Source organism: Anas acuta, chromosome 4, assembly GCF_963932015.1.
Source record: "Anas acuta chromosome 4, bAnaAcu1.1, whole genome shotgun sequence".
In the NCBI taxonomy this organism is placed as follows: domain Eukaryota; kingdom Metazoa; phylum Chordata; class Aves; order Anseriformes; family Anatidae; genus Anas; species Anas acuta.
The window spans coordinates 7,999,350-8,017,152 of NC_088982.1; positions in this window are offsets into that span (position 1 = coordinate 7,999,350).

Consider the following 17,803-nt stretch of genomic DNA (forward strand, 5'->3'; position numbering starts at 1 on the left):
GTTACATACAAAATACCTCAACCTGGCTGGTAACAGGGAAGTCTGCATCCATAACAGTTTCTGCTCATGGGCCTGTTTTGTTTTTTTTCTGAGACATTGCTTTCACACTCCAAACTTGCATCCCTGTCAGTACTGCACATTTAAATGGTTTAAATGGTGGGACTGAGGCTGTAGGTACACTGCTCTTATCTGAGTTCTGTTGGCTGTGACCGCCTGTGGTCCCAACTACCAGCCACGTCTCATGGTCTTTGCGGTTGTGTCCCCAGCTCCACCACTCATTCTTGGTCCTTTCTGCCTCTACCTGGAATGAAAAGCTTGTAGCTGCTCTCTGAGCCATTTCCTGCTTCCTAATGAAATCTATTGGCCTCCTGGGGGAAAAAAAAACATCGAGTCAGCCAACTCTTAATGAAGTCATCTGTTTTCATGGTGTTACTGGTGCCGTCTACTTTCCCAGCTCATTAAAAAAAATTAACAACCTTTGGATGTACCCAAAGATTCAGAGATGAGATCTACCTGGTCAGAGTAAATTACATGCAGTGAACAAGCATTTTTCTTTCCTTTGTGACCCATTTTTATGTATTCTTATATTACCTACATCTTATCCCACACCTCAAGCATTTTGTCTGGGTACACCTACATTGAAACCTTGACTCGTTGTTAACTCATCCCCTGGCTGGTTTGGAGTACTCCAACCAGCTCCCTCCAATATCATACCAAAGTGTAGTACTGGGAATGACACTCCAGGAACTGATCCAGTGTCTCAGATTTGGCAACCTTTATTTATTTATTTATTTATTTATTTATTTATTTATTTATTTATTTATTTTCCCCAAAGTCCTACACACCTATCTCAGCAGGTTTTGCACCTTTAAAGGCTCCCTGCTACTCCACTATGTATTAACCACTGGATCCCATGCCACAAAATACACCCAGTGGGCTGTCCATGTCACTTAGATTCAGGGCCAAGGACTGACAGATGTCCTTTGTGAAAAGTGTGAACACAACGTATATGTCTGAGGCAGGTAGGCATGAAGTGCAAGACACACGTCAGGTTGTGCCACATCTGAGATTGATTTCCTTCTTAGAAGGCTTGGATGAAATCTTTGCAAGCACTTCTCCCCCTGCAATAACCAGAAGGGCATACGCAGACAAAGGTTCTTAAAAGAGCACACCCATCCAAAACACTCTGATGCTGAACAAGCAAGGAACATTTATTCAATTTTATCAGACTCCAATAGTCAGCATGGTGACGCCTGGTTGTTTTCTTCTGCTGATAGGTAAGAGCTGCTGGAGAAATTAGCTCTTCTGAGTGCTACACTGTAGTGTATTAGGTAAAAGTAATTACTGTAAGTGCTTTGTGAGAATATCTTTAGGTAATGTATTTGATATAGCTCTGGAAATTATTTTGTGAGGAAATAATGAGCTAAGAGAATAGGAAGAGACTATTTTAGAGAACTTTCTTTATAACCTTCTGGGGGTCACAGGCTGTGGCCACTCATTAAATATAGTGGGAAAGCTTTATAAATGTATGGTGCTGTAAGTGGAGTGAGATTAGATTGAATGAGGGTTTAAATGAAAAAAGTATCCATTTAGGAGAGTGTTACAGATTCAAGATTGATGGTCCCAGGGATTTCTGCAGACCAAGGGAAAGAGCAAAGCTATGAGTATGCTGCCATATTTTGCCTTTTCTTTCTCATTCTGGAGGGCTGGGTCTAATTTAGCACACAGCAATACAACCACCTGAGCATAAACAGATGGAGTAGACAGGCCTGGATGCTTCCTGGCAATATAATTCTTATAAGCCCATGGCCTCAAACAACAGTATTAAATCTTCTTAATCCATCTCTGAGTTTCTGAGTCTAATAGATGATCAGCATGTCCATGCTGCTGAGTTGACTGATAAAACTCATTGCTATAGTAGATTACTGAGACCAGAAGTATAGTCCTGTAAATAAAATCAGTAGCAACAAAACAGAAAATGTTGTGACATTCATTTGTAGAAATCCATACAGTGCCCATGTCTTGAATACTGTAAGCACTTTGGCTCTGTCCTCTTCAGAGAGAATACAGTAGAAGTAGAGATTGTATGCACAATAGAGACAAATATGTTCAAAGGTAGAGAACGGCTTTTGTACAAGGGTTAAAGGCACAAAAATTCTCTCAGGTTTGCTCAGATCAAAGTAAGCTAAAGGAGACAGCTCTTCACCTTATGTGTGGTTCACGTCTGGAACCCCCTATTGCAGGAGCACTGGGCATACAAAACAAGTTTAAAAAACATTTACATAGAAGAAAAAAATCATTGACAACTATTCAAGTATATAGCGCCATTAAATAAGAAGATCTCAAAGTCTCAACTATCAGATTGATAGAGGGTGACAGGATGTTGTGGGTTAGCATCACTGCATATTACCCCATGCTTGTGCTCTTCCCTATGCACCCTCTCCAGCTACAAAGAAGAATCAAAATCCACATCTTTAGTCCTTCCCCAGTGACTGGGAAGCAGACAAAACTGAGCTGAATGGAATTTACTCTTAAGTCTAGTTGGGACGTAAAGTCTGGGCATTGTTTAGTACAATAAGACACCAAAAATATATATTTTTCTACATTATTACAACCTGATAAGCAGTTAAAATAAGAAAGCTAAAGCAAGAAGGGCAGTATGTTGTCAAAGCAGAATGATTGTCTGGGAAATCTGACTGCCTTTCACCATCAGGGGATCCCAAAGTGGATGGAGAGTGGCCAGGCATCCCTCTGTGCAGGAGGAGGGGAAGGGCTGGGGGACCCGACCTGGTTAACCCACTGGCATGCGTGGGTCCCGCACCAAAACAGCTGTAGATGGCCATAGGACAGCACTGGAAGCCCACCAGCAGCAATCAGCTGGAAAACCCTCCTGTTTCTCTCAGCTTTCCTGTGCACCATGCAAGGCTCAATGACACTGGGGAGGGAGGAGGAAGGTGGCCCTCTCTCCCCAAAAGCCCTGGCGTCTCCGGCCACTTCAGACAGAGCCACTGAGCTGTGCATTGTGCCCCTTTCCAGAGGGCTGCCTCCTCTCCGTTTGTTTACCACACATCCTGTCTTCCTTTCTGTTTGCTTCACACATCATCGCCTTCATTAATCGTCCTCCCCGCTCCCCATTTGGGCCTTTGGATTTTTGGCTCGCCATGGGTAATTCTAATTACCTCAGGCATAAAAAAAATAAAATAAAATAGGAGCTTAAGTAGGTGCACTTCATTCTTCAACTGCCTTTTACAAGCAGTTCAGTGCTGGCTACTGAGGGAATCTGATTAAACTAATTACCCTGATTGGCTTGTTTAATCAACTGCTTGGTTTAATTGGGCCTCGCTAATGCGGAGTGGTGGAGTCCGTGGTGCGTAATGTGAGAACCAGGAGACCCGTAGCACCGGTGGTGACACCACTACAGAAACCAGCCTGCATTCCCAGCCTAACGGGTGGATTTTAATAAATGCAGACCTCAGCTGAGAGCCTAACTGTATTCTCAGGAGCCTGAATGGGCTGGAGGTTTTAGTGATAATTAAAATTGTTAGAAAAAAAAAAAAAAGAAGAAGAAGAAGAAGAAAAAAAAACTTTTCTCATTAAAGGACTTGTCCTTTCCCCCTCCCCCTGCTGGCTCTGCCCTCCAAACTTGAAGCAATATCGGGAATCCTGTCTGCCTCTTTCAAACAACACTTCAATTCATCAGGGCAAAGAATCCCTCCTCCTTCATCTCCCCCTACCCTTGAGGTTTTTCAGCCCCATTTAGAGCATGTACGGCCCAAAGCAAATACACAGACAAGGGGGTTACAAATTACCTTGCACTAGGTAAATCCGTTCTGAGTAGCTGGGGAGGTTTGTGGAATACAAACAGCTTCTGTGTAAGCATCCTGGGAATAATGGGAATTACTATAGCTCTAATTACTGGAACAATAATAACCTGGAGAGCTTCGCCTTGCCTCGTCCTGTCTCAGCTCTGACCCCCCTCTCCCTTCCCTGCCCTCCACTTGCTCTCGCAGCGTGTGGGATGGGGACGAAGAGCTGAACACACGCCTTGTTTTGTAAAGTTCCACTCATCTACGGGCAATGTATTTTACGGTGACACACAGACTGAATTTGTTACTCCCTGAGGATTTTCTTAGAGACAACAACAGACTGGCAGTCCAATAGATGTGGCCACGAGTGTTGAACCCCTGAATTCAACATTTTGTTCTGGCACAGGGTTTCCCCAAGCCATAGTGCAGGACACTTGGGCATGAACAAATTCATACACCACTGTCATAACTCTCTTTTTTCTATCTGTAAAATGGAGACAATTAACACTATTGTACTTGTGTGGATGAAAAAGTGTGGGACCCCTGCAAAGATCCAGTAGACACAGGTGCAACCACTCACAGCCATGTTAGCAATCCTTGAGATCTCCTAGAATGATTTATGGAGGTGATATTACCAGCTTAAAATCTGAGGGTCAAATGAGCTGGCAACATTCAAACCCCCAGCATTTTTTTTTGAATTGTCCACGAAGCAGCGTCTCTCCTTCACTGCAAGAATAGACACCACGCTAAGGCAAAACAGATTTTCCAGGGAAACCTATTCTCACAGAACCACCCCAAAGTCAGACCGCGTGTCTGAGAGTGTTGTCCATATGCTTCTTGAACTCTGGCGGGCTCGGTGCCATGACCACTGCCCTGTGGAGCCTGTCCCAGTGCCTGACCACCTCTGGGTGCAGAACCTTTCCCTAACCCCCAGCCTGACCCTCCCCTGTCCCAGCTCCATGCCGTCCCCTCGGGTCCTGTCGCTGTCCCCAGAGAGCAGAGCTCAGTGCCCGCCCCTCCACTCCCTGTGAGGGAGCTGCAGGCTGCCATGAGGGCTACCCTCAGTTAACTGAATGAGTTTGACTGTAGTTGAGGGATGTATACAGCTGCTTTGTTGAGGTGGGAATTCATTGGATCAATGGGCATCTAGGAGAAGAAGAAAATAAACTCTTAAAGCAGGCCTTATGCAAAATATCTATTTAAATTTCAGCTGCCTCAGTCCTTCATCAGACTGAGCCACTAGAGAAGGATTTGTCACAGCTAACTGTAGCCACAGAAAATATAAGTTTATATACTTGAAGTAACAGCTCTAGTCTGCCTTTGTACTTGGTGCAAAGAAATGTGCCTTTCTGCCCGTTTCAGGTGTCCAGTTTGCCCCACACGTACCATTTTTTTCTGCTTTGGCTATAGAGGGAGTTGCAGGCAAGTTTGGAGCTACAGCACGGACAAATGACCCCCACCTTGGCTGCTGCATGGGGCACCCTAGGGAAGATACCAGAGCTCTCCACAGAGCCCAACATATGCTCATGAGTGCATTGGAGACCTGAGGTCTCACCAGGCTGGCTTTCACCCCTTACAGGCAAGCAGAACCTCTCCTGCCTGCCACTATGCCCACTGCTGTCTTTGTGAGCTCCATGCACGTGTTGGCCCAGCCTCCCTGGCATTGGGCAAGGGATTATCTGTACGCACAGAAGGGTTAGGTATTATATAAAATGGCAAATCCTGAGGAGAAAAACAAAGACAGTTCCTCCAGAACAAGTTGAGTGAATTCCTTATTTAGGCAGCATACCTTCTGCTTACTGTCACTCTGCATCTTGGTACCACACACAGTGGGTTGCTTTACCCCCACACCTCCCATTGTCAGGTTTTCATTCTGATCAAAACTGTAACGATGCTCAGATTAGTGAAAGATGTGTCTGAATTCTGTAAAAATTCAAATGCTTGGTTGGTTTTGGATCATACATTTTGGAAGTTTCCTTTGCATTGTCTCACCCATAATCCACAGCACATGAACCCTGTGGTTCATAAACCCAACTCTAATTGCTTTGGAGAAGTCTCTCCTTTTAATTTTGTGGCTTGCTCTGGGCTGAAAAATGTCCATATAAGTGAGTAGGTGAAAGCGTTTTAAAACCACAGGGAGCCCCAGTGTTGAGCTGGAAAGGAAATCAAAACTTTTCTTCATGGACAGGGTATGTTTTATATTCCAGCTGGCCATTCTGGAAAGGTCATGAGGCACTACCCAGCTGGGGTTATCGCAGCAACTGTCCCAAAAGCACCAGCTGCTAGATGCCTAAATTACAGTGACAGCAAAAATCATTACAGTTTTTACAAGAATGAGCATGGCATTTTACACCAGAGTATAGCTGGCCAGACATGAAACAAAGGAATAAACAGCAATAACCACTTGCTAATATTTCTCTCGTTTAGGGTCAGTTAGGATAGTGGTGGGGTAATCTCCCTCCCCATCCTTCTGCCTGGCGGCATCTGTCTGGGACACCTAATGAATGATTGGTAAACATAACTTTTCCCAGCAAGACAAAATCTGTTTCTAACTCATGACCTACTGACACTCGTTCATTATGTAGCCTTCTTCTGAGAGACAGGCTGTTTAGGAAAACCATTGACTGGCTACATGCTCCATACAGCCATCCCCTAATTACCAGATAGTCTGTGCTAGTAACTGTGTGATGCTAAAGGGCTGCTGAGCAGATGTTATGTATAGGGTATCACGGACACTTAGGGCACAGCTCAGGAAAATGATTCTCTAAGGTGATGCAGCGCCGTGGGACCTGTTGCAGAAGCCATGGAGCTGGGGGAGACATCCGTGCTGGCTCTCATCACAGCTGAAATGGGGCCATATTTCACCAACAGCACTGCCTCCTGCAGCTGTCCCTCCTCTTGTGTAAGGATTTCATCTAATGCCTATGAAGACCAATGGAAATTTTTTGTTGATTTTGGGTTAGGCATTATTTGAAAGTATCTTGAGATATATCCCAGTTCTTGTTAAATCCTCCATATTCACAGCACCTGACATTGTCCTTCATGAAGGTGCACTGGGAAGTTGGGAACAGAGTTCATCAGAGATATTCATTCCTCGTAGGTGATACCATGGGCTCAGTTAAACACACCAGCATGTGCAGCACCATGTGGTTTTGTTTGCCTGTTGTTCAAGGATGAGGCCATAAAGGCTAAACAAAAAGATTCATCTAAAGCTGATCATTTCAGCTAGATATTCATTCCTGATGGAATGAGTGGCATTGCAGAGAGAAGAGCTGCTTAACAAACACTCTCATTTCCCGCTTTTCCCACTGAGCTCTTGGGAATTGATGCACACTAGAGATAATGTTTGTTTTTCTCTCCTCAGAGAACTGTGGTTCACCTGATGAGGTAAATCACCTCATCATTCTTACCAGCTTTAGCTAAAGACCCTAGTAATTTGGAGATGTTGCAAACTTTAGTTTTCTTTCCAAAAGCTATTTATATACCTGTTTTTTATCTTTTGTATCTTTTTTTTTTTTTTTTTTCCCAGTTCCAAGAGGTAGCATTATAATACCTTATTATCGATAAGCAGCTAGCAGTGGAATGTCTTCATCCGATTGGAATGATTCCAAGCTATCATTACATTTTTATTGCATTTTAATAACCTTCATGCTTTCTGGGCTTTTCACCTTGGCATTAGTAAACACTGAAAATCCTAGAACTGTTGAACATCATACCATTCCCAGTGACCTCTGTGTCTCAATGCAGATTTCCTAGCAGCTTGAAAGCAAAGGGGATTTGACCAAGGTTGAATGGAATCAAAACAATGGAAACACAGACAGTTGGCTCTAGAGCCTTGGCAGTGCCATGAGTAAATAAAACCACTCTGTGTTTATCACTTCATTCAGTCCAGATGGGTTGTTTTCCTCATGCTGCAGTTGTCATCCTGTACCAACACAAAGCCCCGAATGATATTTCTGTAGCATGTTGCTTCAATGAAGCTGTCCTAGAGTGGCTGTACTAGTGGTTTTGAAGTTGCCTCTGGGTGTCTCATGTGGTTAGGCTTACAGATGTCTTCTGTGGTCTCTCTTTCTCTATCAGTCATCATTTCATTCTCATGTCTTCCAGATTTCCAGATACCTCCTGCCTGTGTCTGCCTAAATGAAGGCTCCCTGTAAAGCCCTCCCATGTACTACAGAAAGATCTGCTTCTGGTTTGGCTTCACATAGTGCAATGTATGTTTTGTGAAAACCTAGGAACTGACAATCAGATTATTGATCACAGCAAACAATTCTGGCTCCACTGTGTCTAATTCTACACCCCCCCGGAAAGCAGTTTTAGATTTGTTGAATGAATCCGCGGCTGATTAAAGGCTAAGGTTGGACGTGTAGGCCTGAACCAGCATACAGGGAGGAGCTTCTCATTTTGTTTGCCCATCTAATTAGACTCAGCCACAGCCTGTATCCTTTCTGCAGCTGAAGCCCCCAGTTTTTCTGCAGAGAAGCTTATATCCTCTCCATGTTCTGCACATGGGAAGTTCAGGGCTCTGAGCACATCACTGCACCTGCCTGCTGGAAGTGAGGTTCATCAGACCAATTGCTGACAGTCGTGTTGGCTCCCTTTGAAAACAAACACCTACTCCATGAACAGATCAAGAGGGAACGATTCATGCCAGGAACTGGGGTTTGAAAGCCTCAAAGTTCAAGCTCCTGCCTCAAGCATAGCTCTCATGTGCAATTTGGGACAAAATGTTTATGGCGCAGATTAGAAAAAAAATCTGTGTATATCTTGGAACAACAAGAGGTCCAGGAGGACCGAAACTGCATATATGTGGGGAGATTTCAAGCTCACCTGGCTCTGCTCCCAGGTAATGTTCCTCTGCATTAGCAATAAGCATGTTAACAAATGGCTTTGCTATTATTGACATAGAAAAAACAGTCTCCCTGTGTGTCTAGACATTAACTGAAACCAAGTGAGGGCTTGTGTCTCTGTATTCTTCTCCTGAGCAGACCTGATTATCTGGACATACTAAAAAGCTAGCAGGAAACAAAACTGATGGATAAAAACATTAAAAAAAAAATCACTCTCACACACAAAAAATAAAATAAAACAACAACAAAGAAAACACCACAATTTGTAACCCAGTAGCATCTTCCTCCTGGAGTCTCTGATCCCACAAGGGAGCCTGCCCCACAAGCTGGTTTCAAGGTGTTTCCTCTCTAAAACCCTTTTTAAAGAGCTGAGTAACCTCATGGGCTTTGCGCTGGGCTCTGCACTGGTGTGAGCAGGGCTGCCGGGGGATAATTTGGTACAAAATATGACCCTGGCTTAGTGCACTCTGGCTCTGGCAAGGCTGTACACAAAGCCACAGAGCCTGTGTGAGAATGCCCTCAGTCAGCCTCATAAAATGTTGTAGTTTGCAGCTGAGAAGGGATAAATTAAACTAACAAGCATGACAGCTATTTAAAAATAAGAAATCATGTTTCATAGAGTAAAACAACATCTGAGGCCCCAGAGAGTCTGTACTTTGTATTTTTAATAGTCCTTTCACTGCAACAACACTCTCCCCTCCACTTAGCTGGGCTGAAGACCCCGAGTTCAAACATTTCCCCACTGCTCTCTCCACAGTTTCCTGAAGCTCTCATCTTTACTATCAGTCTGGATAACTTTTTTTTTTGAGGACAAGGGCTCATTAGCTAGGAATTGATAAACAAAGAGGCGGGTGGAAGCAGAGGTCCGGGGCTCCCTCGGGGCAGTGGTGGTGGCTGTCCTGCGGTGGAGCCTCCCACCCAGGACGTCTCGGCGCGGCCCCCAGCTGCAGCTTGTCTGCAAACGTGTTGGAGGACAGGCTGTCAGGGCTGAGCCGCCACGCGTCGGCCCTTCGGGGAAATCGTGTGCCGAGGGTATGAAAAACCTCTGTTTCAACAGACTCGCAGAGGGTGAGGGCAGCTGGTCTTGCTTTGCCAGCGTCTGGTGGGTTTTGGCACCCAAGCTGCTGGGTTCGGTGTAGCACGGTGGTACCTTTGGGTATAAGTGGTGGTAAAGGCTCAAATTCTTAATGAGAATGAACCCCAGTGCTGAGGACTTGGGGAGTTGTCTTCCACAGAAACCTGTCTCTGTGAAAAGACCATGGCACCCATATCCATCCGTGCTGCCTGGGTGCTTTTAGCACTCTGATGCTTAAAGGAGGGCTAAAAGTAACCAAGTGAGAATGCAAATGCAGCTAAAAGTAGCTTTGAAGCAATTTGGCAATGATCATTAATGACTAGCTTCTTCAAAAAGGGATAAATTCAGGATAAATTCCCTGTGCAAACATAATCTGTGGCAGGATTACATCAAGGAAATAGAAACCATCATGCAACCAAACAACTCATTATACACATTCATTTAGTTGCCATTTCTCCAGAAGACCAAATATTGCTATTCCCTGTGGTCCTTAAAACCAATAAAGACAAAAGACAGGGTGTTAATATTATTTAAGGCAAAGCAGAGACTTTCAGCCTGATTTCTCACACAGTGACAGCTATGGAAATAGGGAAGCTGAGGCAGAGAATTGCAAGGAGAAATTAAGGGGTTAGTTACAAGGGAGGTCATGGTTTATTTGTATGCCTAAAAAATCTCATTTAGGTTTATGATTTGAAGCTATGCAGATCAAAAGCTGATTATCTTTTTCTGAAGCTCTAGTGGAAGAACTCAGAGCAGAGTATTTCTATGTGTCATATCCTCTGCCAACTCACAGAGTCCCAAAGATGTGATTAAAATCAAAGTTTGGAGGAGCACGCTGCTTTCATCTTGCCTTCTTTCCTGAAAAATAGAAAGAGTTTGGGGCTGTTGATCTAAAGAGGGCTTGAAGACAAGCAGCTCATTAGCCTGTTTGGTATTGCAATCTTGTCTTCCCAAAGGTCGACAGGAACAGCAGGTCCTGAGTGTCCAGAACCAGCAGACACGGCCTCAAAGCAGGGCAGGTGAGTTTCCAGAAGCAATTGCTTGGTGAAGCTGAGCAGAAACAGAACCATCTCCAGCCATCTGCTTTCTGCAAACACCCTCACTCTGCCCATGGATTAGGAAGTAATTTTTCAGGGGCAAAAACTGATTTTTGGTCTGATGACAATCTGCATGTGGTCTGAAATGGAGCTAAGCTGTGTGCTGCGAGTGCAAGCCAACTACAGCAAGCTTTCTGTGGAGTGCTGGAACATTTTTCATGAATGTTGTCTGCTTTTCATGAAAAATAGCTTCATAATTGTGGTAGAATTTTTCATGGGAAATTTATTTATTTATTTTCTATTTCTCAGATTAAAAAAATGAAAATTAAATGAAAGCAAAGGCTCTCTAATGTTCTGAAATTAAAATGTTGACTTACTTTTTCCTTTCTTTAATTTTTCTCCCTTTTCTTCTGTTACTATAAGGAAAAACACATTTCCCTTATTTTTTCTTTCATTTCTCCTCCTCTTAGCTGAAAAAGGAAAATCAGGTTAGACAGAGAGAAAATTATTTTTCTAAAAAAACTAATCAAGCTAAATGGTCTATTCTATTTTCAAAGAACGCCCTCCTCCCTCCCTTCCCATTTTCCCATTTTATTAGAAAGCTTAAAAGTTTAATTTCCTCATGAATTTTGAAGCCATTTGCTCTCTCTCTCTTTTTTTTTTTTTTTTTTTTTTTTTTCTCTTTAGGACAGCTTTGACTCCTAACCCATACATTTTTCTTCACTGCTCTCAGTGCACTTGGAGGAACATTTTCTATAGCTACCAGGGGACTTATCAGAGTAAATCTTATTTCATAAAATAACACAGGCATTGGGGAGCTCAGATTCAGCTGTTCTCTGTCTCTTGTGCTGACTTGCAAAGGTTGAGCAACCCACTGCCATACCACTGGGCATTTCCACTGGCATTAACCTAATGCACTGAGTTAACAGCAGCACTAAGGAGCAAGAAACCAGGGATGAGTGGTTGCAGCCTGCCCTATGCATGGTGCTGCATCCCCTGGGTGTTCCAGCTCAGGCTCAACATCCCTACCACAACCCCTCTTTTCCAGGCACAGTGCAGGCAGTCAGAGGATGGTTTTGTCCCTGTCAGGCAGCACCTGGAGCAGCACAAATGATAAAGGCTCTACTAGTCTAGGATTTTGACCCATGGGATCAAAAATGGTCTTTGTTGAAAGCAGAGAATTCCATGAAAAGATGTCAAGAGAAATAATTAGATCTAATGGGAAATGAATTCACCAGCATGAGCTTTATGTTGCCTGTATACAACTTAAGGAACATGCAGCTAGCAAAGTACCCCTTGAAACAGCTTTAACCTTGAAGCAACTGGCAATAGCTGGACGCCCATCTAGGCACCTCAATTTTCAGAAACATCTGACATCTGGCAGCTCTCTCAGTGAGCGTGAACCTGAGCGTTTGTATCCTGGTTGATCCACAGACTGCTCAATGGCCTCGTGATTTGACGAGAGGCAAATGGACCTGAGCTGTGCAGACCCTCTTGCATGAGGTTAAACCACATTTGCTTTCCACCTGCAAGCATGCTGCAGAGCAGGGATGTCTGACAGGAGTCTGGCTGTGTAGGTCTGGCTTATACTTGTCCCCCTTTCATTACTGAGCCTCCAAGTCAGGACTTTCAGGGTGTGTTGAAGATTAAGCACATGCATGCCCTAAGATGCAAACTATTTCTGTATGGGCAATGGACAAATCCCAAAGAATAAGAGTATCTTTATTTTTTCACTTCATCCTTGTAGACAGAGTTTACAAAACTTCTCTCCTTGTAAATTTTGAGCTATTTTTATGTCATGGCAGGGAGGGATGATGTTCTCCTTGCTAAATATTAGATTTTCTTTTGAATTCATAATAGAAAGACTCTTCCAAAACTAAGCAAGTTGTTAAAGATGTCATACACACTCACATTCACATGTGCTGCGTTTTATCACTGGAACATATTTTTTTTCTGCTCTTTTTTGTTTCTGCCCTATTTTTCACCCTGTTTGTATTTTTTTCTTTTCTCCTCATTTTCAATCCCTTCACAGTAAAATGCTCCCTGGCATTTTATTTTGTTTCTTTCAGGTGGATTTGAAATTAATCAAATAAACTCATCTATCCTAGCTATAGAGAAAATGTTCAAGTGGTATTTACCCATGTCACTAAAATCCTAGAATAGATCAGCACTCTCCTCCAGCAAAAGAAGATGTTTCTTTGGTAAAAAGAGTAGCAGATCATAAGGGTTTGCACTAAACAGCATGCAAGGCTGTCAGCCAAAAAGCAGTAAACACCCAAATGATGCAGCACGTTAGAAACGCTTCAAAACTGTTTCATAAAACATCATCAGGTAGTCGGTCGATAGCAATATGCATTGCTTCCCCTTAGCTAACTTAACACCACTTGGTGAACTTATGAATTTCTCACAGTTTCAGTTAGCAATAAATTAATAAGAATGGTAGAGGAAAACAGGATTTAGGGTGTTTATAACTAAAACTAAAACTCCTGTTTCTGTTTTAATATGTAACTGTACCTCCCCTTCTCAGAAGTATGTCGGTAACCCCCAGAGTTAAAGTGCATTGTTTATCTGAATTGTGCAGACAACTCCAAAAGCTGTTAAAAAGCAGCAGTCAGGAATATGATCCCTCAGGGCTTTCTCAATGGGAATTGCTATTCTGTTTGTGAGATAGAGGCTGTGGGAATTCCCCTTATCAAACTCAGCTAACAAGCTTTCATTGAAAGCTGGCCAGACTGAATGATAAAAAGGTTGGAAAAAATGACTGCAATCCCTCCATCATTAAGCATTAAAATACTGAATTCTAAAGCAAAGGAAAACCTGATACTCACGTAGGTGAGAGCAACCACTTATTATCACAGTTTCTCAGTTGCCCTGAATTTCCCATAGAATCCACGCTGTGCTGGAGACATCTCAATGCTCAGGAGCCATATATCAGTATGTAGTGGTCTTTGTGTCTTTTCCCTTGCTGCGGGGCAAGGCCAGGTGGTCCCTCTGTCTTAGAAACATCTCCTGCTTGATAACTTTCTGCATTTTGGTCACATTAGAGCAGTTCTTGGGTTACTCCATTCCATACCTGCAGCTAAACCATTACGGTCAAGAGATCAAGACTGACAAAAGCATGAAATTAGCTTTCAGCCACTGAACTAAATGATGAATAACACTCTAGGTGTGGCCCTGAATCTTCAAGCTGCTCATTATTTAGGCCTTCATTTGCCCCTCCATTGCTGGAACTAGATGTGTCGGAAATGTTGTAGATCAGCTTTTGATTTCTAGGAGTTCTCAGTGTTGTTTTAGGTTGCACAGACATCTCACCATGCAGTACATATTCAACTCCCCCCACCCCAGCTCAAATCTTTGTAGATTCACCGTCACTTGTGCCGTAGAGATTTCAAGCACCATAACTCAGCTAAAAGTGATTTTAAGCCCAGTGTTCCTATGGGTAATGCAACTCCAGCCAAGGGAACTGCGAATGCTGCTGAGTGATGCTGAGATCCAGTTGACCAAGAGCCAGTGCTGATGTGGCCCCGCCAGTGCAGCCCATCAGGGATCAGCCTCTCCTTGATGTGATTGTGGAGGCACACAGTGAGGCACGTTTCCCACGGATTATGGCCAAGCCTCCTCCCCTAAGCATCCCCCAAACAGCCTGATGGAGCAAGGTGCACATGGAGAACAGCGGCACATGCACACCCTGTGAGTTATGAGGCGTTAAACCCCTCACAGAACTCTGGTGACTTCAGAAACCACAAAATTGATTAAATTATTTCCACATAATGAGAAATGTCTCCATCTTATAATTGAATACCTTATAAGGACCAGAACCCCTGATTTTTTTCTCATTTCCTCTTTGTAGGCTCCCAGAAATTTCTCTCCTCTGCTCCCTGATGTGCAGATTGTTTCACGTGGTTTCAGCTTCTCCTGGTGCTTTCACCTGCAACAAGATTCTTCTGTCTTATCATTGATACCTCAGATATGCCCTCAACTGTTCCTGAACAAGTCTCTCCAGGAGAAAGGTTGCAGCAAATAAAGAATTTGGTTCCTTGATATTGTCAGTGGTAGTTCCTCATCATCTGGTAATTCTCATGCAGAGGAATTGCACATGAAATGAAATTCAGAGGAAAAGCAGCATTTACCATTCAGAAATTTGTCTTCATGTGGTTCCTCACTTAGAGCCAACAGCTGAAAGCTGAGTCACAGTGTTTCTTTCAGAAAGAGATCCATTCCTGAGAACACAGAATTTACCACAATCTGCAAGAAACTATCCCAATATCTAATTATGCTCAGTGTAAAAAATTTACATTTTATTTCCTATTCAACTTTTTTTTTCCTGACTTCAGCTTGCAACCACTGGACCCTGTCGTGCTTATATTTGTGTAATTAAAGAAGACTGAACCTTTGCATATCCATTGCTCTTGCACACAGCTGTGGTTCATGACCAAGACACCACTTAATCAACAGGCTAGAATAATTTACAATATCCTAAATATGCATACATTAAATACCAAAATCAAAACACTGGGAATTTGGAACTATATTGCTGAGATAGCTTAATACTGGATCTCAAATATGCAATGTATACATAAATATGTATATTTTAAAGTTTAAGCAATTAAAATACCATGCAGACAGACTGCAAATTAAATTTAACAACACAGACTTTTGTTTAGCTATGCTATGATTCAATTTATCATGAATTTTTGGTGCTGTCATTTTGTTTTATTTGGACATTTCCTTAAGCCTTAAAAAATTAATTTCCATCTGTGTTGTCAAATGAACCACAGCCACATGGAGGCTGGATTCTTCATCAATACTATGTGCCCACATGGCCCAGGACAGGAAAAAAAATGTAGAAAAAGCACAATTTTACATTTCAACTGATCACTTCTTCAGGGCATTGGTCAGTAGCTTAAGCACAGTCACATGAATACTCTTGGTCTGCTGCTTGATCCTTGCTGCAGATCCTTCAGGACCCATGACACCTTCATAGAAAGTAGAAAGAGCTGTCCATTATAAGTAATTCACCTTTCATGCAAATTACTCAAAGACTGGATTTCGCTGCCAAGATCAACAAACTGCAACAAAATGGAGTTTGCAGAACATATTGTTTCAAAGGGATAAAGAGCAAGAAGTAACACAGTGTTTCAGAACTGAAGTCCACTTAGATTTCAGACTTACCTACTAACCTTCTCTCCCCTCTCCTCTAGTCTCACTAACATCCCTCCATGCTTTTGGTGGTTTACTGACAACTTTTCTTTTATTCTCGTTCCACCTATAACTTCCCATTTCAAGTGTCCAAATTGAGTTGTACAAAGCCAGGAGTGGGTGTGAAACTGGGTTTGAAAGTGCAAGTATGTCATTCACTGGGCACAAAAGTGACTAGGATGAATGTTGGCATAAAGTGATACCCATCCATTAGCTTTTACAGCAGTTCAAAAACACAAGTTTACAACCAAAAAGAAAAAGAAGAAGAAAAAAAACACAAAAAACTAAGACTAGATGTGCAAGTGTAATGGACCAGTTCTAGATCTACTACTTTTAGAACTAAAGATTCCCAGAAGTGAACAGATTGCTCATACATTACTCCTTAGTATTATCTGGGGGCTTGAGGTTTCTTACATGATTTGCCATGTGTTCAACACTGTAATTGGTTAATTGCATTTCTTTATTGGTTATTCCACAAACCACATTTAAAAGTCCTAATGCCAGAAGTGGTAAGGTCATTTCTAAGTAAATTCTGGGAAGCAAAAGCCAAAAATTGGAACAAACTGATAAAAAAACACACCAGGCTAGTACAGTATATTTTCAAGTACTACAACTACTCCCCTAGAGTTATTGCTGTGTTCTGAAAATATTGTTAGGACATTGTAGCACTTCTCTACGTGGCATAATTCCTGTTTGCAATAACACAGTAATGTATATTAAAATCAATGAAAGACCTTCATATCCAAGTCATGCAATTGTCAACGTGTCCATATTTTAGTCACAATCCCTTGAGTGACAGGAATGTGATACCCCTTTTGAACTCATTTCCAGTTCTTTTTGTTTGTAAATAGTCTGAGGTCATTAATCAACACAGCTTCCTCGAACCATTAACAGAACCACTGCTCTGCTTGGCAGTTTCTCTTTGAAGAGGATTACAAAACCATTTGCTCTAGTTTCAATTCCACATGGGTTCCCCCTCTGAATTGCACGCTAAGTTTTGGGACCGAGCAAATTCTTCATCTGGTTTCATGTCAAAACCATCTGAAGTCACAGAGTTCTGCACAGAACTGATGTAGAACCATAAACTGTCCAACTTCACTAGAGATTGGTCCAACCATATTTGCTAGAGAAGGCTGGGAGCTGAAGCAAAACCTTGAGGGAAAATGAATTACATTTCAAACAAAGCTAAAAAAACAGGCAGATCTTACACCATTTAAGGTTTCGCAGCCAGCATAGTTAGAACACTTTTCCCTATCTTTTCATCCAGAAAATGGGACCTGGTCCATAGAGTTCTTCAGAAAGGCTAGCAGATCAGCTGAGATAGGGAAATGTGCCAAGTTTCTCTTGTAACTGGACAAAGTCCTACATTTTGTTAATCCAGAGTAGTCACGCTTCTTTTGTGTTTGCTTTCCTAAACAGCCACGCATACAGATTGGTGGACCTGACGTGCCCTTTCCCATATTCAGATATTCAGGCTGGTTATAATTGCAAGTAGAAGCAGAAAACAAAGGAAGATGCCATCTTTTTTTCGGCAAATTCACAAAGCTAGTCAATGTGCACTGGGTGTTAAGGATCAAAGACTGAGAGAAACAACTGCTAATTTATCAAAAAATAACTTTGAAAAAAGAATTCTGGGAAAAAAAAAAATCACCCGATATTTGACAAGTGGGACAAAGGCACCAGGTTACATGTTGTAACATGGATCTCACCCATGTATTGCATGCATCCAGGCCATTGAATCTGGGCCAAGAGTTTATAAAAGACAAGGCATATCAAGATATGTTATACATATATAAACATATATTTATCCAGATTAGTTTCATCTGGAAATAAACT